This window comes from Pseudonaja textilis, chromosome 3, assembly GCF_049901715.1.
Source record: "Pseudonaja textilis isolate UNSWEBS1 chromosome 3, rPseTex1.2, whole genome shotgun sequence".
Lineage (NCBI taxonomy): Eukaryota > Metazoa > Chordata > Lepidosauria > Squamata > Elapidae > Pseudonaja > Pseudonaja textilis.
The window spans coordinates 53,988,380-54,011,231 of record NC_141992.1 but is presented as its reverse complement, the minus strand read 5'-3'; the positions used below and the strand labels follow the sequence as shown (position 1 = coordinate 54,011,231).

The 22,852-nt window shown below is 37.8% G+C and overlaps 1 protein-coding gene across 8 annotated transcripts in view; it reads right to left on the bottom strand.

Annotated features, from left to right (window-relative positions):
• Positions 1-22,852, bottom strand: part of PTPRF (protein tyrosine phosphatase receptor type F) — a 542,470-nt gene that overhangs the window by 444,871 nt on the left and 74,747 nt on the right. For all 8 annotated transcript variants that reach the window (XM_087929754.1, XM_026706994.2, XM_087929753.1 and 5 more), the window contains exon 2: positions 759-843. The gene's annotated coding sequence lies outside the window, so the exon portion shown is untranslated. The remainder of the gene's footprint in view (positions 1-758; positions 844-22,852) is intronic.

Sequence of the window (22,852 nt, the reverse complement as noted above, 5' to 3'; positions counted from 1 at the left end):
TAACTAGAAAACATTCTTATTACAATTAAAAACATTTAATTCTATTTCCTTAATATATATTTTATACTAAGTCAAGTTTTCTTTTAAAAATAACACACTGAACTACTGTATCTCTTCTACCTATTATAAGTCAGAATCAGAGGTATTCAGCAGGTTCTGACCAGTTCTAGAGAACTGGTAGTGGAAATTTTGCATAGTTCGGAGAACTGGCAAATACCACTTCTGACTGGCCCTGCTCCCATCTATTCTCTGCCTCCCGAGTCCAGCTGATCGGCTGGGTCTTCTTTTGTTGCCCTGCACAGGAGAACGGAGCTGGAAAGCAGGTTAGTGAGGGTGGGGAGAGAATGGGATTTTGCAGTAACCTTCCCCCAGGAATGGGGAGGGAATGGAGATTTTACAGCATCCTTCCCCTGCCACGCCCACCAAGCCACACCACCAAGCCAGGCCACGCCTACCAAGTCACGCCCACAGAATCAGTAGTAAAAATTGTTGAATCCCACCACTGGTCAGAAACCACAGTTTACAATTGTCAATGGTTAAACTGAAGATTAAACCAAAATGGAAGAAGCTAATTTGTTGATTGCTGCAATTTTTCCATGCTTGCTCCATTTTTCTGCCATGCTTTTTCCTTCTTGAGAACTGTACATCAGTTACTTAAAAAAATTAACAGCACTTGAGATTAGTTTATATACAAAGACATCTTTAATTAGCACCATCCCAAAAACATGATTGTCTGCCTATCATAAGTTAATACTTACCTATGTGCAGCAAAACTCCTCACACCCTTTTGCAAGCAAAAGTTTTAGGTCCCTTTCACACTGATCAGCCCATTCAAGTGGTACCCTATAAAATACAAAAGAGAAAAAGATCTCAGTATGCATGCATCATAAAATTATATATTCAATCCATCTGCAGGAGAGCATTACTTAAGTCAGTTACAGCTCCACATGCACAATTAGCACAATATCTGCCAAAGGAATACTAAACATAGATTTGCTTTTACAGCTAAAAGATGCTACAAGCTTTTTTGGAAGCTTCCAGAATGCTAGGATGTAGGTGGGGAGAGAAATAAGTGAAACAGAAATTGGAAAGTAGTCTAATTGTAGTATACCAATAGGGGTTTCACTACTAGAAGCAAAAAACAGTTTCATAGTAATAAACCTTACTTTGAGGTTCCACTGAAAAATGATTGTCTGTGCAACAACAGCAAATATTTATCTTCTCAAATGTGAAAAAAATACTTCCTCTGATAGCTCATTAAAATTGACCAATTCATCCATTAGCATTCCTTGAAGTATATTCAGGAACCCAACATTGCTCTTTTTTTATTGCTGATTCTAAAATATGCTGACTCTGTAAACCACTTAGTAAGGGCTATAAAGCACTGTAAAGCAGTATATAAGTCTAAGTGCTATTGCTATTGCTATTCCAGCCATGCCAAATGGCTGAAAGGAGATGCAGCTTTAGGTTTTCCATTATGTTTAATATCAGCTCAGAATTATTTAGGACCAATAATTAAAGGACTCCAGAAAAGAAAAACTGAAATTTAATCAACTCATATATTTTATCTCCTATACTACTACCCATCTTGCTGTATTCAAAGAAAAGATTAAAGGAACATTAATACACAACATCAAATTTGAACTTAAATCAGCAGATAACTCTTTTATTCAACACTTGACTATTTAACGATTTGTATGTCACAGATTTCATTCAGATTCATTATATTTACAATTAAAGCATCATTTTTTTAAAAAAATAACTTGAATAATACCTACAAAACCTACATTAAAAATAGTAAACAACAATAATACAATTGCCACATAGCAATAGACTTCCATTTCTACCAACAAATTAAGATATTTAATACAGTTTACAATTAAGATATTTAACAGTTGCACAGGGAATCACAGCTTTCAATCGCCATAAGCAGTCAAGAAGGGAACTAGACTAGAAGGGGAACACTAACACATAAGTTGTGACACAAATCATCAAATAGCATGAACAATAAATACTACTTCCATCCTATGTACATTTTATCATTTGTCCATTCCATACTCCCTCTGTGGTTACCTTTGTACACCTCTCTGAAATGAATTCCTACCAAAATAAAATATAATTTGTTACAATTTGGGGCTCAGAGTGAATAAGATTCTCTTCACCACACTATTTTAGGGTAAATAACATTATTTTAGTCATATTTTATTTACAATATGTACTTATGTATAAATATTCTGGCTTTTCTCATTTGTTCAGAGTTCAAAACACAATTTCCTTTGGAAATCTTCACAAGAATTATGGCAGAACTTCATAAAGTATTATATTAATTTCAGCAAAAGCAACTGTTACATAGATTTGTAGTCCTGAATCTCCATCAATAGGACTTTAATCAATTACTTCCTATATTTATTGTCTCTGAAGAAAATGAGATCACTGATGATCTTATCTAGATTTATTCAATTCTTCTCCATATGATTCAAGTTCAAAGATATTATATTTTCAGGGCTAAAGCATATATTTTTGATGCTGATTAAAATATTTAAGAAACATCAAAACTATTTTTCTACAGACTGCCTAGTACAAGACTGAAATTGCAGTGACCATATACTTTATATACGACACTTGGAAACTATCTATTTTGTTATTTGATAAAATGCTGGTTTAGGAGTTGAAAACAACCCTTCCTTTAGAAGGAGATGGTGTAGTACCAATACATGTTTCATGCTTCCATATTTTTCAGGGTTCACTCTAAAAGTTGTTAAAATGCATGAGCGTTAACTTTTACATATTGCATAATAAATGTACATTAAAATTATATTTAAAAACCACATTAAAATGTTCTTTATTTGTGTCTAACCACCTTCTCCAAAAATATTCTAATATTTTATTATTTTAAACCAAAATAAAATTCTCAGAAATCATGATTAAAGAGCTACATTTCCAACTATGGTTCCCAAGTCAGCTATAAAGAATAATTGAAACAAATATATCTAATATCTTCCTTGTAATTAATTAAGAGGAAAGTATGGGAAGAGGAAGTTCATCCATGCTCTGCTAAAACCATGTTTAAAATTAACATCTCAAATCTCTTATTATGCCTGATATAATATTTTTGGATCAGAACAAGAAACTCAATCCTCTCCTGAGTTTACTGCATCTTTTTTAGCACAAGAGATATATTTACTATTAATATGGCTTGTTCTGTATTCTGTACAGTGGTAGATTTTGTCTTCTGTACAGATGCAGATAGATAAACTCAACAAAACGTACATACAAAGTTTTTATTTTTGGTTCATCAGGTATCCTCATAATTCACATTTGTGATGAAGTTCTTCTTTAATGACCAATCCTTTGTATATCTGTCTTGTAGGTAAAAAGATTATTATCTCCTATCCCTTCTCTCTCATCTTGTAGCGATAGAAGTAGAACAGTTACCATGAGTCCATGAGTTCAGCCAAGAGTGGGGAAACCTCCCCCAACCCATCGAAGGTCAATTTAGTGACCAATCAGGATTACAGATGTGGTCACCTGGCATGGACTACATTTCCCACGATACCTTAACTACATTTACCATGATGCATTTCCTTAAGGGGACAGCTCACAATTGCTACCTAACTATCCAAATTCCATACGCTGGCTCGACAGCACATGGCTATCATCAATAATATGGTTAAAACAGATACCTTCTATTGATTAATTTGAAGGAAGTCTAATGTTTTTTGAAGGGAAAACATTTCAGCACCTTCTTCAGCCAAATAAATAGCCCATGACTTTTTGAAACTAAGGTTTTATTTATGAAAGAACAAGATTCCCTTGCTTTATGAAATCATAGCTGAATTTCACTGTTATGAATACAAATGATGCAGGCCAAATTAATGGAAGTTAAGAGCACTGCCAAAGAGACATGTTATCACAATTCATCCTGAATAGTGGAACCAAAGCTGCATGGAATCTTTGGCCAATTCTCAATTCTTATAGTTTGGTTGAATGATCACAAAAATAACGTATCCTTAGTGAATTAATTCTGTTATCTGAAAAATAATAATCTTAATAAACTTTAATTCAAAATATTATATGATATAATACTTATATCATATAAGTAAATATGAGTTTTCTAGGATGCTATAACAGAAGATGAAAGCAATTATGTAGGAAATATTGTAATGAAAATGCAGGCCATTTTAAATATGTCTTCATATTGCTTTATTCAGTTATTCTATTTAAGTGGTTTATCAAATGTAATGTGGCTATGTGAACAGGATAAAAAACAATAACACAAATGATCACATGCATGTATCTGTGATTACAAGAAAGCAGCACATGGTACTAAAATTAAATGCAAGTGAAAGAATAATGGATTTTAGAAAACATGATTTTATCCTTGAAATCAATGATTTTAGACTACCCAATTTCCCCTCCCCCTTTGAAATCAATGATTTTAGACTATCCAATTTACAAATGACCTGTGAGATGTTATTATGCTTTAATTTACCAGTTTGAGACACTATTTAATTATAACTCTGGGTTAAAAAAATATCTGTTTAAAATGAAGTGCAGATCATGACCTGCAGAGATAATGTATTTGTTGTACTCCCCCCCACCAAGACATGTGTTAGTCTAACACAAATAAGACAAGAGAATCCCTTTGAAAAATATAAAGATGCAAAGAACCACTAGTAGCTAACCAACAGTCTGAAATCAATAACAACTTCATAATTTGACAAAGGAGATTAAATGATGCTGTGTAAATTCTATCAACATTCCTCTAGCAAATTCAATGAGGTGATAAAAGCAGAATATTATGCTGATAGATGCCGAATGTTTTACATTAAAATATTGACACACCAAATATAGACTTCAATTCTCATTATAATAATATATTTTAACAGATGACTAAAATCAGTTCTTAATTGGACTGATAAATGAAAATGCTAAGATTATGCATCAAGCTACAATTTCATAGTTAGCATCAGTTATCTCCTTTTATTTTTAGACTTTTAGATTTTTTTAAAGCCAAAACACCATAAAAAAGAAACAATATTTTCCATTCCTGCATCTAGTATCTCTACCCAAAACAAATTATAAAAACAATAAAAATTACTGGCACACTGAGGATCAAACTGAATTTTTTTTTAAAAAAGTTACAAAACTGTTGGTACAAACCCAACTCAAAAATTGAATTGCAATTTCAGGTAATTAAACTGTGCAATAAATGTAACTGTTGTCATATGAAAACAGAGTTTAGTAGAATATTTTACTAGCTTCCATAAATTATCCTTACTCTACTCTTTTAAAGTGGTATGTTATAAAATTTAACACTGAAAAACAAGAATACAGAATCAATGACAATGTAATGGAAAAGAGCATCAGTGCCATAAATTCTGTAATATATAGATACTACCTAAGATTTATGATAATAATAGAATATTATGAAACCAACTATATAAAATGCAGCAACAAATAAATATTCAAAATGTTAAAAATCAACATAGACCCTTTACCTCTGCATTTACAATTCTACATTGTAGGTCTTCCAGATTGTAGTGCTGGTGACTCATCATAATTAAATTAACTTCTCTATATAGTTTTTGTGTATCCTTATTTTTAGAATTTACTAAAACAAAATGATTTTCAGTAGAACAGAACTGGCATTTATTGTGAATGGATCATTTCAGCAAATGCTTAGAAATGTATGTTAGCCATTAGGAGATTTTGGGGTGGAGGGGAATGTTTGTAAGTCACTGGCAACATATTGTCTATTTCTAACTTTTGATTTTACATTTAAATTCACTTCACTGATAAATGGAAAGTAGGAAATGTTTACATATTTGTGGGGTTTCTAAGCCATCCTTAGGTATGCAAAAATACAGTCTGCCAGTAATTCTCTCCCATCCAAGAATATGTATATATAAAAGTAAGTCTAAATAAATGAATTAAATTTAAGACTTCACCACAACTTGGAGGAAGAGGAAGATGATGATAAAGATGACATTAAGATGCAATTATAAAATCCATCCATCCCAAGTCACAACTTCCTGTAAGCACTATATTAAACCATCATCACCTTCAATCCAATGCCCATGCTCCTTTAGGAAAGAAACCAACTGGATGCAGAACTGACAATCTACTTTTCAGTGGAGTGTTTTAAAATCATATCCACTTTGTAATATTGGAGGGTCATCAGGATTTATTAAATATTGCATTGCTATAACTGCTGCTTTAGATCTTGAAATCCTTCCCTTCCAAAAATGAGTAAATGGCTTTCATAATCCATTCCAATATTTATTAGAACTACAGTAAGTGGTTCCATCCCACTCTATGCCAAAACTTTTTAGAGTGCAAGATGGGGAAAAAAGCAGAACCATCTATTTCTGCTCAGTCTTATGCATGATTATTGAGCAGAGTTCATCTCAGTGGGAGGACATAAAGAAAATAGTTTTCTGAATTGGCTTTTGTTCTTCTAGTGAATTCATTATCAGAGCTAAAATTCAGGCTCTTAAGTTTCTGACTGTGCCCACTGCAACCCCAAGCTATTGAGAGGTCTTTTATTTACCTTTACCAAAAGGTGATAAAATATTTCACACTAAAATTTCCCTTAGTTTAAGGATGCCGAACTTACTAATTATTTAATTTCAGTGAAGAACAACACAAAAATCTGTCCAATCATAACAAGTAGCAACATTGCTAGAAATATATATGAATAAGATTACAGTACTTTCAGTGGAATGTTTGCTGTACTGGAACACAAAGTAATACCCATGCGCTAATGGCATTGTTTTAGAGATATACCAGATCACCTGTTGTATTTTTCCTAGGAGTAATCAGTTTAATATCTTATTTAATTATAATTAAAAAATATTTCACTTTGGCTATGAGTTATTTAAAATAATAAATCAGAGATCTTATACAAAGAAACAAGGGCTTTTGGAAATTAAAGGTGAAAATTATGATGGCAAAAATAGTAATTATTCATTTGGAACTGAAGTAATTATTACAATGATATAAATTTGACCAAAAAAGCTAAACTACTTTTCTCTTTACTTTTCCAGTTTTAAAGTCAAAGTCTACATGTTCAATGAAACATGTTTAATAATAAAACTGCCTCTTTATTTGTGATCTTTGTTCTTCACCTATTTCTCTGACCATGTTTTTCTTTCTTTCATTGATAATATTTCCTTAAATATCAGAACTTATATTCAAGTTATATTCAGAAACATTCCTTAACATAGTATATCAGCATGAGCCAAGCACCTTTTCCAAAGTATTAAAGAATCCATGTTCTTTGGATTGCTTGCATTGCTATCACAAAAGGTTGTTCAACTGTCTACACTTTATATATGCCCAGCAGTGGCATCAGAAGAAGATCCTGATGTTGTGTATGCAAGTACAGAAGCTATTGAAACCTTTGAATAATAAACCAATCAAAATCTACTCAGGTTTTGGGATGTTAGAAGGATACAAAAATAATTCATTTTTTTCCTTAAAGTGTAAAATATATTCCTTTCACTAATATTTTTTCTTAAGCCCTAGAACTATAAAATTCTTTATACATTTCTGATTTGGCCAAATCATCCAAAGCCTTATTGATGTAAGACTAGTCTAACTCAAAGGGGGGAAGACAAAGACTCAGTCGAAAATTCTGATGGAAATTTTATATTGAAGATCAAGCAGCAACATTCTTTCTTCCATCCTCTCATCAGGTGTCAAATAAATTATTGTATTCTAGGAATTTTTAAAATTATTAATATGCAGGGAGGGAGGGATTGAAATGCATTCTACTCAAATCTGTCAGGTGATCCAAATTGTTGTGAAAGTAGAATTTCACTTAAGTTTCTCTAATTCTCAGTATCCTCTACTTCTCATATTAATAAATCAAGTTGGTCATCTTGGAGAGGAAAGCATTTTCCTCGCACAAAAGTTGACCTGCTCTCTGAAGGACAGATACTATATTCCTTTCACAGCCATTTGCAAAATACTAACTAGATGGTAATAGCTTTTTGTTTAATTTAAAAGCCCATCAACATTTCATTAAAACTACTGATTTAGCATCAATTAACAAACCGCAATTTTATCTCACCCCTGCCTCTTACTCATAGTATTTCTTAACTCTGCCTATAATCTTTCAATCAGAGCTTTCTGTCATTTGGCAATTGCTGCATTAAACTAATTTTCTTTTAGTTATTCATACCAACCCAGCCAGAAACAAGAGCAGAATGGAGGTCTAGACATTTGCTCTCATAGGATGTTATGCAGAGGTATACAAATAATGTGAGCTTTTTAAAAGTTGTTTTTGAGAAACCCTGTCTCTGATACAGTAAAAATACAAAGGTTCCAAGGGCAATTAAAACCCTAGAGAGGCTTATATATGGGGAAGCATTTTAAAAGATCTGCACCCTTTATTTTGCTGAAGGAGATGAAAGAGTTACCAAAGATAATAAAAACAATAAAGGATAGAGGAAGGTCATTTCCCTTTAATACACGTATTTCTGCTAAAGAAACAAGAAATTATTTTGGGTAGCTTTTTTTGTTCTCAGAGCAGTATGTTTTAGAAAACATTGGTTTTAACAAAATAGCAATCTTTAAAATCTTAACCGCTACCAGTAATTAGCCATGACCAACAAATCATGCTGGTCATTTGAAAAAAAAAAAAAACTGTGATCCTGAATTGGCCTAATAAAAACATTCTGACAATGTGGGTTGTATTCACCAGAGCCCCACATATTCATAAAATATTGTTACATCACTAATGGGCAAATGTCTCTGAATTCATTGGAGGAAGTCAACTGGAGAATTCATCTGCCCTTTGTAAGGCAGGACCTAGTACAACAGCCAGGTTTCCAAATGAAGTTAGTGCAATTCTGCAGAAAGAACCGAAGGGGCTGTTGGTCCTACCTGAACGGCCCCTTCTTGGGGAGCCGAAGGGAGAATCCAGGATGGATAGTCTCTAGTCTCATAGCCCTGCAGACTGAGTTGAAAAACTGAGGACATACTCCCTGGTAACAGTCCCCAGTTCTGAATGACATCAAAGCAAATCCAGCTGCTCCTCATCCTCTAACAGATAGCCTATTTGATACTGCGAGAAAAAACATTTCCTTCCTTCTCCGACCAGACAGAATACAGGGTGGGACTGGATTCTCCCTTCAGCTCTCCGAGAAGAAGCGTTCAGGTAGGACCAATGCCTCTTCTCCACTGAGCCGAAGGGAGAATCCAGGATGGGACATACCAAAGCCGGCTGATGGCTGTCTTATGGGAGGGAACTGGATTGGTCGGAGGTCCCTACTTCTACATGAATGCCCTGCAGGACTCGTCTTCCAAAGGACACTTCTGCTGAGGCAAACAAGTCAATTTTATAATGTCTTATGAATGGGGTCACAGATGACCAAGTTGCTGCTCTACAAAAGTCCAGAACCGAAGCCTGCATTGCCCAGGCTGAAATGGTCGCTGCACTCCTTGTTGAGTGTGCAGTGATTCTCCTGGGCACAGGAAGAGCCAGTAACTCATAGGCCTTCACAATACAGGCTCTAAGCCAGCGACCCATGGTAGATAGTGTCATCCTGAGACCCAAAGTTGATGGCTGAAAGGAAACAAACAGGGCTTCAGTGCTCCTAAAAGAGGAGGTCCTTTTGATGTATATACAGAGAGCCCTCCTAATGTCCAAGGCGTCCCATTTTCTCTCCAGTGCATGGGTAGGCCCTGACAGAAGTCAGACAAAATCAACTCCTATGAGAAATGGAATAAGGAGTTCACCCTGGGCAGAAAGGTAGGGTCCAACCGCAGAACCACCCTGTCTGCATGGAAAACGCACAGGTCCTTTCTGATGGATAAGGCCGTCAACTCCAAGATATGCCTGGCTGAAATAAGAATGACACCTTGCACGTGAGTAGGCAAAGACTGACTTCACACAAGCGTTCAAATGGGGGAGAAGTCAGTGCCTGCAGGACCCTAGGCAAATCCCAGGTGGGGTAATGGTGGACCACCAGTGGCTTCAAATTAGTGGCTCCCCTAAGGAAGGCTTTCACCCTGGGGTATTGGGCCAGAGTGGTTGCGTCCTTGACCGAAAAAAACAAGGCCAAAGCAGCCACTGGGGGCGAAACTTCTGTCCAACCCGTCCTGCAGGACTCTAACACATTTGCCACAGACAAAGCAGTAGGTTCCAATAGGTGACTGGCACACCAGCCACAGAAAATCCTCCATGATGCATCATATATCCTGGTCATGGAAAGACTTCTGGCTGCCTGGATGGTCTGAATGATCCTTCTGGAAAACTACTCCTGTTTCAGGAGCACCCGCTCAAATGCCAGACAGTCAACCAAAACCAGGCTGGATCTGGGTGCTCAATCAGACCCTGGCTGAGGGAGATCCTGTGCAGGGGAATTCTCCAGGGTCTGGCGACTGTTAGGCCCACCAGGTAGGCGAACCATGGGCGCCTGGGCCAGTAAGGGGCTACCAACAGAACCTCTACCCTCTCTGTCAGTACCTTTCTGATTGTTCCCGGAATCAGGGGAAGTGGGGAAAGCATAGAATAGCCCTTGGGGCACTTGCACCGGAAAGCATTCTGCTCCTGGTGCTGGGAACTTTGCAAAGAACCTCAGGAGCTGTGAGTTTTCTGGAGATGCAAAGAGATCCAGAATTGGATGGCTGAACCGTTCCGTCATCTCTTGGAAAAGACTGGGATGCAGTCGCCATTCTGACTGGTCGACTGTGGGCCTGCTCAACCAGTCTGCTTGCACATTGGAAACTCCCGAGATGTTTTCTGCTCGCAGGGACAATGGGTGTCTCTCCGCCCACCTGCACAACCGAGTCGCCTCCTGCATTAGAGATCTGGAGCGAGTGCCCCCCTGCTGGTTTATGTGGGCCTTGGTGGCCACTTTGTCTGTGAGGAGAAAAATCTGTCTTCTCATCACCTCCTGCCTTAGATCCTTGAGAGTTAAGCAGGCAGCCCTGAGCTCTAGCCAATTTATGTTGTGGGAGAGTCCTCCCGTGACCACCTAACCTAGACTCCCAGGTAGGCATGGTTATACAGACTGGTGACAGTGGTGATGGTAATCCTCTGGGGCTCCCTGTACAAGCAACCCTGATCCATGGCTCGAGACTGCCACCAACAGAAAGAATGAAGAACCAGCAAGGGGACGTGAACCCTCCTTGGCAAGTTGACCCTGCCCGCCTTCTGGTAGGGGAGCAGGAACCACTGCAGGGTTCTGGCAGGAAGCGGGCCCTGGGATGATCCCGATGCACGATATCATCTTGCCAAGAAGTTGAGACAGCAAGATAGGCGCCTCTCTGTCAGACAGGATCTGTGATGACTCCCTTATACTGTCTCGATGCTCCTGTGAGAGAAAGACCTGGCCAGTTAAGGTGTCTATGATAGTCCCCAAATGCAAGAGATGGTTTGATGGTACTAGGTGGCATTTGTCCAGGTTTATCAAGAACCCATGCTCTCAAAGAATCCGGATTATTGACATCATATCCTCCTCCGCCTGGGGTCTGGAAGACGATGCTATCAGGATATCGTCCAAATAGCATAGAATCCTTATGGGTAAGGATCTGAGGTATGCCGCTATGGCCACCAAGAGCTTGGTAAAAGTCTGTGGGGCTGATGACAGGCCAAAGAGGAGAGCTCTGTATTGAAAATGGTGGCCGCCATAGCAAAACCTCAGGAACTGAAGGTGGGTGGGGTCTATGTGCACATGGAGGTAGGCCTCTATCAGGTCTACCAAAAAAAATCTCCCTCCCGCAGGCCCTGTAGGATAGAATGGAGGGAGTGCACCTTGAATCTTCGGCAGATTAGATGCCTGTTGAGCCCTTTCAAGTTGAGGATTCCTCGCCACCGCCCCCAGCCTTTGGAATCACAAACCAAATTGAATAGAACCTCTGCCTCTCCTGGTCTCCAGGAACTGGCTGGATGGCCGAACGTCCAGCAGATGGTGCATGGCCGATTCCATGAGATGTTTTCTGCTCACAGGGACAATGGGTGTCTCTCCCAATGGGGTCCCTTGAGACGGGGAAGCACATAACGGCACTGGGGGGGGGAGGAAATAAACTCCCGAGAGAGACCTGACCATAAAGTTGTCAGGATCCAAGCGTCCGTCGTGATCTGTTCCCACCTCTGCCAGAACAGTCCCAGACAGCCCCCTTGGGAGAGGAGGCTTGGGTGTCACTTGTTGCATCTAAAAGGTCTGTTGGAACCCCGAAAGGACCTTCTGTCATCTTGCCTCTGATGCCCTCTGGCGGCAAAGGCTGGTCTATCGGCCTGAAATGGCATAGGTCTGGTTCTGCTGGAGGCTTGGCTTCCAGGTGCAGCAATCAAAAATCCTTGTGGGGGCTCAGAATTATTATGAGTGGCTTTTGCCTTGATTTGGAGGATTCCCTGCAAATCCTGAGTACTTGAGCCACCAGGATATCAGGCAGTCATCTTGTGAAAGCAGAGGACAGATGGCCCTGTTTTCAGCCATCTTGGAGTCTCTCACTGCCTTATCAAACTCCTTATCTAGGGCTTTTTGTCTATGCCTGGCTATCCTCTGCCCTAGAGGGTCTTTTAGTGGCTAGGGTCCTAGCTCTGATCCTAGCTGCTGTCTCCAGCCCAGTAGACCTGGACTTAGTTGATCCCTTTGCAGCTCTCTCCCTACTCTGCTGAGGAGCTGATAATTCTTGACCAGCTCCCCTGGTGGCCATTTTGAGCCCGCCAAAAATAATTGTCATTGACAGGGAGAGAGAAAAGGAAAAAAAGGGGAAAAGAAAAATAAAAACAAAATTTATTTGATCTAAAGCTGTCTGCTTTGCTCACAGCAACTGTCCACCACTTCAGGAGGCTAGTGAGACCCAGAAGTGGTGAGCTCAGCACAGCTCTGCAATTTAAGGCAAGAGTCAAAGCAAAAAGGAAAAAAAAATGGCTGACTCTTTAAAATTGCTACAAGCCCTGACAGATCAGAGGCTTGCAAGCCAGTGCTGGCTGCACCGCAATCAATTTGGCAGTCTCAAGTGTCTCGCAGCTGCCACGGTGCTCTGGTGACTGGACAGGGGGTCAGGATTCAATTCAGATGGCCAGTACCCCACCCCCAAGGGACAATCATGGAGACGAACTACAGAATTGTCCCGAAATGTCTGAAATGGCCGCCGATGCCAAAAAGGGGCAGAAGCGCCTTGTGGTTTTCACGGCTAGCACAGATCAATAAGAACGGACAGAGAGAAAATGAGTTGAATAAGACACTGACTCCTGCCCCCCAGCCTGGGCTACATGGGCTCTCAGGGGCACCTCCAATCAAATTTATAATCACAATTCCAAAAACCAGTCTACCAGCAAATAATTTTTTTTTAAAAGGCAGTCAAAAAAACGTGAAAAACAAAAGTGCTAACCAGCAAGCCGGCTAGCTGTCAAATGTGCTCTAAGCCTCTCGAAGAAAGAAAAAAAAAACCTCAAGATTCTTCTACAATCTGAACTATTCAGAGCCTTTAAAGGGTGGTCTGAACACGCTGAGACCGAGTGAAGAACTGGGGACTGTTACCAGCGGGTGTGTCCTCAGTTTTTCAACTCTGTCTGCAGAGCTATGAGATTAGAGACTATCCATCCTGGATTCTCCCTTCGGCTCAGTGGAGAATATGTGGAAGAACTTTTTCTAACTGTACCTGGCTACTATCACTTCTAATATGTTTATTGGTTTTCATCTTGTACTAGTCTTGATAATCTAATAAATTACTATCAAGTCAAAGCAAAGCTTAAGAGCTTGACATGTCCATGATAAGTTCCATAACATTTTAATATAGCTTCCTTTCAATTTCTTCCACATTAATTATTCTATTATGTTTATGGCTAGAAAGCAATAGTTTTAATACTATTTTCATTTATAATTCTTAATAAAATTATCTGCAAAAAGAGAGAAAGAAACAGTGGTTTTAAGGAGAAAAGGATGGTTCATTTACAATAGTCATTGGATACCCGTGTTACTCATGTTCTGCTAACTAAATGAGTAGCAAAGATGTTAACATGTAGAATTGGCAATTCATCGGCAATTATAACCAAAAGACATGTGGATTGTTATAACTGGGTTCTTAATTAATGAATAGAAATCTTTTTGTATGAATGATAACTCATCTAGAAAAGGCCAATCAATGATGGATGATTCCCAATCTGATAATGAAGAGAACTGTATTCTGGCAATCAAGCAGGGACCATGTTGTGAAATTATTGATAATGTATACCCAGAAATGTTTTTTCAATAAGGCAAGTCCTCCCACATTCACACTTGATTATCATTCCATTGATTGAAACACCTGGCCCAAATTTCCTGCAAGGATGTCAAACTCACATCGTCACAGTGTTGTCACATGACGTATCACAACTTTTTCCTTTGCTAAACCAGGCATGGGCATGGCCAGTGAGTGACACATCTGGCCCACAGGCCACAAGTTTGACACCTCTGTCCTAAGAGGTTCGCGTACTTCTTTAGCTTTCAATCATTTTTCCCAATAAATGAGCAGGTATAGTTTCCTGACGTATTTGTTTAATTGGGCTCTCTATCTAGCTTTAGATCTTGCATGCAGATAAGTTCATGTTTTAGGTAATATTTATGCAAAAATATCCAAAACTTCACAAAATTCTAAGAATCTCCACATTCTTAAACAAAAGCTTAGTTTCAAATAAATGTAAAATCATACACATTATTTATGTATAGTTGTTTACAGCTTCAAAATATGAAAACAATACAATTTGCAGATAGTGTAGATATATCACACGTAATTTCTATCTGCTTGTTGTGTAAAACTACAGTTTTATTGAAAGATACAGCTTGACAGATTTTCCTGCAGATATTTCTTTATCAGAATTAGATCACACAGAAGACTGTCAAAGTCAGTTCTCTCTTTCAGGAGTGCTGAACACAGCATAATAGATTTAAATTACAGAAAAGTAGATTGCAATTGAATATTGGGGGGGGCGGGGGGAGAGAATCAATTATCCAAGAGATGCTGGCCTGGCTCCCCTAGATGGGATATGTTCAAGTGGAGACTAGATAGCTCTCAGTCTCATATTCTATAATTGGCTTCCTGCATTGAGCGGGAGGTTAAATGATGTTGTCCAATTCTAAGATTCAGTAACACTGCTTAGTTCTATCTCTTCGCAAGTATCCTCTGTCTCTCTCTCTCTCTCCTCTCCATCTAATTCAAACTACATTTATCATAGAATAAAAAAAGAAAATAGAAAAGAGTAAACAGTGCACGGAAAGAGAAAGAGAAAGAAAAGTAAGAATATAATAAAGAAAAAAAGAAAAAAAGGATCTAAATAAGATACTTCCAACCTTCATCAGAAATGTAAACCAATTTAATAACACTTCACTCCCTCTTAATGTTATAAATATTGATCTTTTCATCCCATCTCCCATCTCTAAACAAATCCATAAAACATCATCTTTTCAGTCCTGGTGTCATCTGAAAGTCCAGAAAGGGGTCACTTATTTTAACCTTATCCAAATAAACCAACCTTATATTTCATTTTACCTTTTGTTTCTAACAATCTTAATATTTAAGTTTGTTCAAATATTGTTGTAGGATTTGATTTCTCTTCACTTCTTCTTTATCCCTTGGTATGCATTTGTATTTCTTTCTTACATTTCAAACCTTGGCCGATTGCTTTTGTCATTCAGTGAAATATCCTTTTCTAAAACCATTCTTTTGGCTTGTCAGTTGTAAATCCAATTTCGATACCATCTTTATCTTGTCAGATAAAATTTGTTACACATCTGACAATTCTTCAATAACGTATTTGGAGACAGACTATCCATGGAAACAAACATCATTACTTTTTGTTGATATTGTGGCTACTATTTTCTGATTTCATTCTTCAAAAGTCTCCTTCAGTATTTTTACTGTCATAAACATCTTGCAGGCCTGTATATTATCTCCCTACCTAAAATCTTTAGTCCCTTCTAGTATCCAGTTTTTGGAATCATGAGACTATTTTTCTGTGTTGTGTCTTGTAAAAACTAAAGCAGGATATATTTCCCATATGAAGCTCTTTGTACTTTATAATTAATTCCAAAATATTCAATATTGTTTCAATATTCCAATTTTATCTAGACCTTTAATCCATTTATAACTTTCTAAGATCAAAATGTTATTTAACTTTTTGCTGTTTACTTCAAATTCTTTAAATTCTTAAACTTAGAGTTTTCTTTTGTTCAAGATTGAAGGCAGACCCACCTGGCATTTCAAACATGTGATTCCAAAGGTCTCTAATATCTCAGAAGTAGCTAATGAGCAATTTCCAAAAAGGATTACAAAGTAAGCTTTGAGAACTTAATGTCCTTAATATCTTCCTGGTGGTGTAAGATGGCTAATTCTGTCATCTCCTGTCACTCACACCCATGGAAAACCGCTGCTGTGCAGTCTCCTCACAGACAGCATCATTCAGAGCATATGTACATAATGTTCTGTCCTCTCCTTATCCAAAGATATTCCAAGGAACCAGAGTACTCACCAGTTCTTTGGTTCTTTGCCACAGTTCTCAGTTCAGTCTTCAGTTCACCATATCTCCCCTGGGAATTATTCCTTTTCTACCTCTACCTCATGCACACAGATATAAAATGGAAGCAATTTCCAGAGGTACAATCAGAAGTATAAAAATGGAGCAATGCATCTAAATGGGAGGATTGAGAAATGCGTCAATTGATTAAAACAGCCTTTTTTTCAGGCTTGTTAAATAGTTTTGAACTTGTATTCCTATGCCTTCTGAAGCACCTTTTTAAAATCACTTTTGATGCACATATATGCCTATTACTATATTAATGGTACCTGATTCTGTATATTCTCAATTATATAGTACTTTAGGCTGCTTTTGGAGAAGAAACAACATTGACCATCTGGGACTGTTTAGAAAACTGAAGAAAAATAATATCAAAATACCAGAAGCCTAATATATCAGCTACTCATTTATGGTACCTTGCACATTCCACTTCACATCTCTTTCCATATAACAAATCTGCCTACTGGCTTATAAATCACCCCACTCTTCTTGTATACACACAGCTGTTAAATTTTGACTGCTAGCTTCAGCCAAAAATTGCAAGAATTCTTTGTTAACATTGCAGGCCACTAATACTTGTTCGCTGATCTCAAACACATTCTTAATAAAAAGAAATAATGAGAAATAATAAAGATTTATTGTTTTCAACTGTTTTTATACTTCTGTGACTAATCACTGAATTTATTTAACAGGTATGGAAGTGTTTAAAAACTGGTTGGCAACAAAAATAGAAATGAATCATTAAAAATATTTAAAGTTTATAATGAAGAGAGCTCAAAGTCTTCAACATTCTGATCCTACTTCCAAGAATGCTGTATTTCTACTTTAGGGGGGAAATCTTAAAGGAGCACTAACACAGTCTGTAGAAGTAATTGTTGGCAAATTGTAATTTCATAATGTGAGAATCAAGGTTGTGCCTGGCAAGTTTTCATTCTCCCTTTAACTTTTGTATTTTACATACTGCAAATAGAAAGCCTTATATTTAAACTGGAACATTCACATTTTAAAAAATACATTATTTTTTAATTTATCCTTCTTGCCAACATTGAAGCGGCAACACATGTTTAACATAGCATTTTGGAAACTACTACATCATACATAATTATACTATTGGGAATCTCTTACTCAACCCTGAGAGAACAGCAAGAAAGCTTTTTTCCCCCTTATACTGCCAGAGTAAAAAGAGCTGGTGATAATCCCCTTCCAATGCAGTATTTAACACCTATCAGGCAGGTGACAAGTACTGCAGTGTAAGGAGGATTAACACAGTGAAGCCCTTTACAGTGAAGCGAAATTCTCAGCAAGCACCAGAGTGAAGATACTATGCCCTGATCAATACTTCACGGTCTTTAAAAAAGCTGTGTTCCACAAGACTCCGAAATCAAATAAACAATAACATAGCAAAACACATTATATAATTTCGGCATCAAATTTGTTTCTAGATAATGCAAACAGTGTAGAAAATTATTGTTCATATGAATTTAAACAGAAATATTTTTCAGATATGTTTTCAGGTGTGTTGATAAAGATACCAACCCTAAATTTAGCAGCTATGGAATACCTACAACCTCAATCAATATATTCCAATTCAGCAGCAAAAAAAATTCTTGTAGCACAATGCAACTGACAGTGACATTTCCTTGAGAGTAGACTGTTGAAGCTCCATAATGTGAGAGGGCATATCAACAATCCCTATGGTTGTAAAGTTACAATTTTTAGGGAAAAAAAGTCTATTATTATACAGGTGGTATCACCAATGTCGAGGCACAAAATAAAACCCATTGGCTATAAATAACTAACATGAATCAGGAAGAAGCCACTGTTCTTACCTTTCTGGCATTTAGCTATTTCTAGAATCTATATTTCTGAAACTACATTTCTAAAATCGATAATTCTGAAACTAAGTCAGTAGCCGTAATGGGTTATCAAGGGCACACCAAGACTGAAGCTATAGATAGCAGATAGTTTTTCATCATCTTGCTAACCGTTGCTGCTGCTCTTTGTAAATTAATCTCTGCAAATAAAACTAAATGCTAGAAGGAATGGTCAAAAGTCAGCATAGGTTCTTGATATGTCTCCAAACTACAATTGACAATACTGGAACTTTATTCTGCCATTTTTTCACATTTGAATGTTCTGTTGTGGAGGAAGAGCCAAAAGATAAATAGACTTGGATGGAGAAATGGATAAGATAAAAAAAACAATGCTTCAGACACTGTAGGTTAACTATACCATCAAGAGAGCCAGTTTGGTCTAGTGCAGCGGTATCAAACTGGCAGCCTGTGGGTCGAATGCATCATGTGCAGGCCACACCCATCCCAGCTCCGCAAAGGGAAAAAACACTGTATAGTACATCACATGACGACAATGTGATGCCACAAGTTTTACACCTATGATCTAGTGGTTAAGCAGTGGCTAAAAAGTGGGAGACTGTGAATTCTACTCCCAACTTTAGGTATGAAAGCCAGCTGAATGACTTTGGCCCAGTCACTCACTCTCAGCCTACTCACCATGTAGGATTTATTGGAAGAAAATAGGAACAAGTTGTGTTGGATATATTTGTCTTGATTTATTTGTAAAAATAATGAAGGTGGCACACACATAATAAATAATAAAAAGTCTGAACAAAGGGAAGTTCTGGTTTTCCCCATCTTAGAATCAGCATGATTTTACAGTTATGCATGCTCGACACGTACAGTTCTTTATACTGGCTCAAAGCCTATATTCAGATGCAGTTCAAAAGTTAAAGCAACCACAGCCTAAACCAAGACAGCCTATTTTGGAATAATTTGAAACACCTCGAAACTGTGGCCACTTTAATCCAGCATTCCAACATGCAACTGGCTCATCATAAAGCTCTGACTTTGAAGGCTTAAATAATAATATTTGGTTTTGCTTCTTAAATATGTTTGATGCACTTCCTCCAAAATGTACATAAAAGTATTATGCAAAATCAGGTTAATTCACAGAGAAAAGTGGATGTGCTGACAATTCTATCTCCACTTTGCAACCAAACTGAAGGACCTGAACAAAAACATCACTTTGATTCATCTGAAATAGTGATCAAAGACTAAAACATATCTATGACTGTATCTTTAAGATATCTGTCAAAGATGCAGAAGGAAATGGGAACTCGATAGCACATTTCTTTAAGATGAATTGTGGATATCAAAATACCACCCTTTCAAAATTCTGGGGGGCACTCTTCACAAAGCCAAGGCAGTGGGGTAAGTCACAAGAGCCTAACTTGCAGGATTTGTTTGATTTATCAATAAAGATTTATAATTATGATTTCTGTTGCCTAAACAGATTCTCTCGAGCAAAATGACAGCTGAGTGCTTGCACACTCTTGCTTAGTATAGATTATTGTATCAAGTTTCCCATATCATTTTTTTTGCTACTTAAGGAGCAATTTACAGTGCTTAAGTATCTGGATATATTTGTTGATTCTGCTATGCTATTTTGCACCCTTTCTAGATCTGGAACGAAAAGCAATTTAACTACTTTATTCAGAACTATAAATTCAAAAATCAGAATAAGGAATACTATTCGTTATGTGTAGGCAGTAAGTTTAAGGTTGGAAAATAAGTCCTCTACACTTATCATAATAGGACTTCAGGATGGTCACCCATCTGATGTCATTAGCGTTCACCTAATAATGCATTTAATTTTGTCCAAATAAGATTCATAATATTTTAATCAATATTTTGTTACTTGAAAATTGATACTTCATTGCATTTTTTAAAAATACTATCCAAATAAACATAAGTGATCAATTCTTATACTTTCATTCTGACTATAATTTGAGGCGCCTGAGATTACTATTTCTATGTCACCATTGCTATTAATACCCCTTCAACAGCTTCTCTTTGTAGAATCATGAACTGAAAGGCAATATTATTTTACTGCTTTTACAGAAGATTTTAAAAATATGTACTTAGAAAATTTTGCTGGTTTTCTAATGATCTTTAAGCATATTATGATCATCAACATCCCTCTCCTTTATATATATTCGTCGAACGCAATACAGAAGCCTGATGATGGCAGAACACAATACAGAAGCCTGATGATGGCAAATGAGATTATATCTATATATATGTTTGTTTTCTTATGTTTCTTATATATGTTTTCATAGATTTTCACGGGTACAGGTATGTAGGTCTAGGTGTGTTCGGGTCTTTTCCCATGTAAGATTAAGAGTATCTTGGCAACGTTTCGGCAAGGTCCCACTCGCCATCCTCAGGCTGGTGCTTTCAGCTTCATGCCAGTGCAAGCAGTGTGTGATAGGAGCTGCCCTCTCTCTATAAATACTGGTGGTGGGAGCTGGTGTGCTGGGCTGGTTGGCTGTGCTGCTGCCTCTTGATTTGTTGATGGGGTTGATGTTGGTATAATGGGCTGTGTGATGGCCTTGTGAGTTTTGTTGTGGAGTTACCTAGATCTTGTGCTGTAATCTCCTGGGTCATTTGTTTTGTAGTGATCTTTTTTCCATTAGCCTCTCATGTTTTAACGGCTTGGGTAATGGGTTGTGTGATGGGCTTGCGAGTTCTTTTGTTGTGGTATCCTGGGTCCTGCATTGTAATCTCCTGGGTCGTTTGTGTTTTGATCTCTTTTCCATTAGCCTCCTGTGTAGTAACAGCTTGGGTAATGGGTTGTGTGATGACCTTGTGAGACTTATCGCTATGGTATCCTTGGTCTTGTGCTGTGATATCCTGGGTCATTTGCTGTATTGCAACTTCTTGAGTTCTTGTGGTGTAATTTCCTGAGTTTTCTGATGTGATATCCTGAGCGGGTGGCTGTGATGTAGCATTCTGGGTTTTAGTCTGGTGAGTTTGGGGTCTGGGTCTGTGTTCTTGGCATGTGTCAGCTTGTTTGGTTTTGGTGTCGGGGGTGCGACAGCTGGCGAAGTAGCTGTGGTCTGTTTTCTGGATGGTGTTTGTCCTTCGTTTATAGGATGGGCTTGGGCCTGGGTCTGATGAGGGGGATTGGCGGTGGTGTCCCGTGTTGTTTTGGGTCTGGTGTTAGTTTTCGTGGCTGGGACTCGTTTGTTGGTGAGGGCTAGCTTCCAGATGTCTGATAGGCAGGAAGTATCATCCCATCTATTCATGTTATGGGGGTGTTTCTCTATCTCGATGGCTTCCCTGATTATTCTCTTGCTGAAGTGTTCAGTGTTGGATATTAATTTGGTTCCTTCGAAATTAATTTCATGTCCTGTGGCTTTCTTATATAGGGCAGGACCTAGAAGATGAAAAGACCTATGGAACAGCAGTCCTGTCCTACATAAGAGGTACTACAGACAAAATCAGCAAGATACTACAGAGGCATCACATCAAGACTGCCTTCAAAACAGACAGAAAAATAGCAGCCATCCTAAGAAACCCCAAAGATAAAATTGACCTGGAAAACCAAGACATATATGAAGTCCCCTGTGCATCATGCCCTGCCATATACATTGGACAGACCAATAGAAGAATAAGTACCCACCTGGATGAACACAAAAATGCAGTAAAAAAGCTGGAACACACTTCCTCACTAGTCCAACACATGAAAGCCACAGGTCATAGCATCGACTTCAATGGCACCAAAACCCTAGCCACTATAGAGAACCCCAGCCACAGAATTATCAGAGAAGCCATAGAGATTGAAAAAAGATCTGAAAGCATGAATAGATGATTCCACCAGACTGCCAAACAAACAAAATCTCCACACCACAAGCCAGGCAAATACCTGGGCACAAACAGATCCCCCCTGACACCTCCAGCTCAAACACACCCCAACCAGGCACCCAGATGAAACCTAGCTTCCTAATAAATGATAGCTGTCCATTTACTTGGAGCCAAACTGCACTAAAAGCCTCCAATACAGCAAGCCAATCAAGACAAAAAAAAAAGCTACAAAACAGACAGAATATATTAGAAACACCAATCAAGCAGAACACAGCAAACTCCAAGACCAATAAACACAGACCAAGACTCCCAACCAATCAGGATTAAGAAAAAACCATACTGGCACAGCAGTAGGCTAGCACCAAATTTAAAACTGAAACGGCTGTGAAAGTCTGACTCACAGACGAACACAATACAGAAGCCTGATGATAGCGGATGAGATTTTGCCGAAACGTTGCTACAACTTTAAAAGCACAACTATTAATGACATGGGAAAATACCCGAACAAAGCTGAATACCAGATATGTAAGTACCCACAAAAACTTAAGAATATATATAAATAAATATAAAATTAGAGGATGTTTAATAAGGATGTTTCCAACTTTAAGAGCCCACAAATTCTTGTGGAGTTCACTCTACACAATTTAATTATTGCTCTAACCAAAATTATTATCAA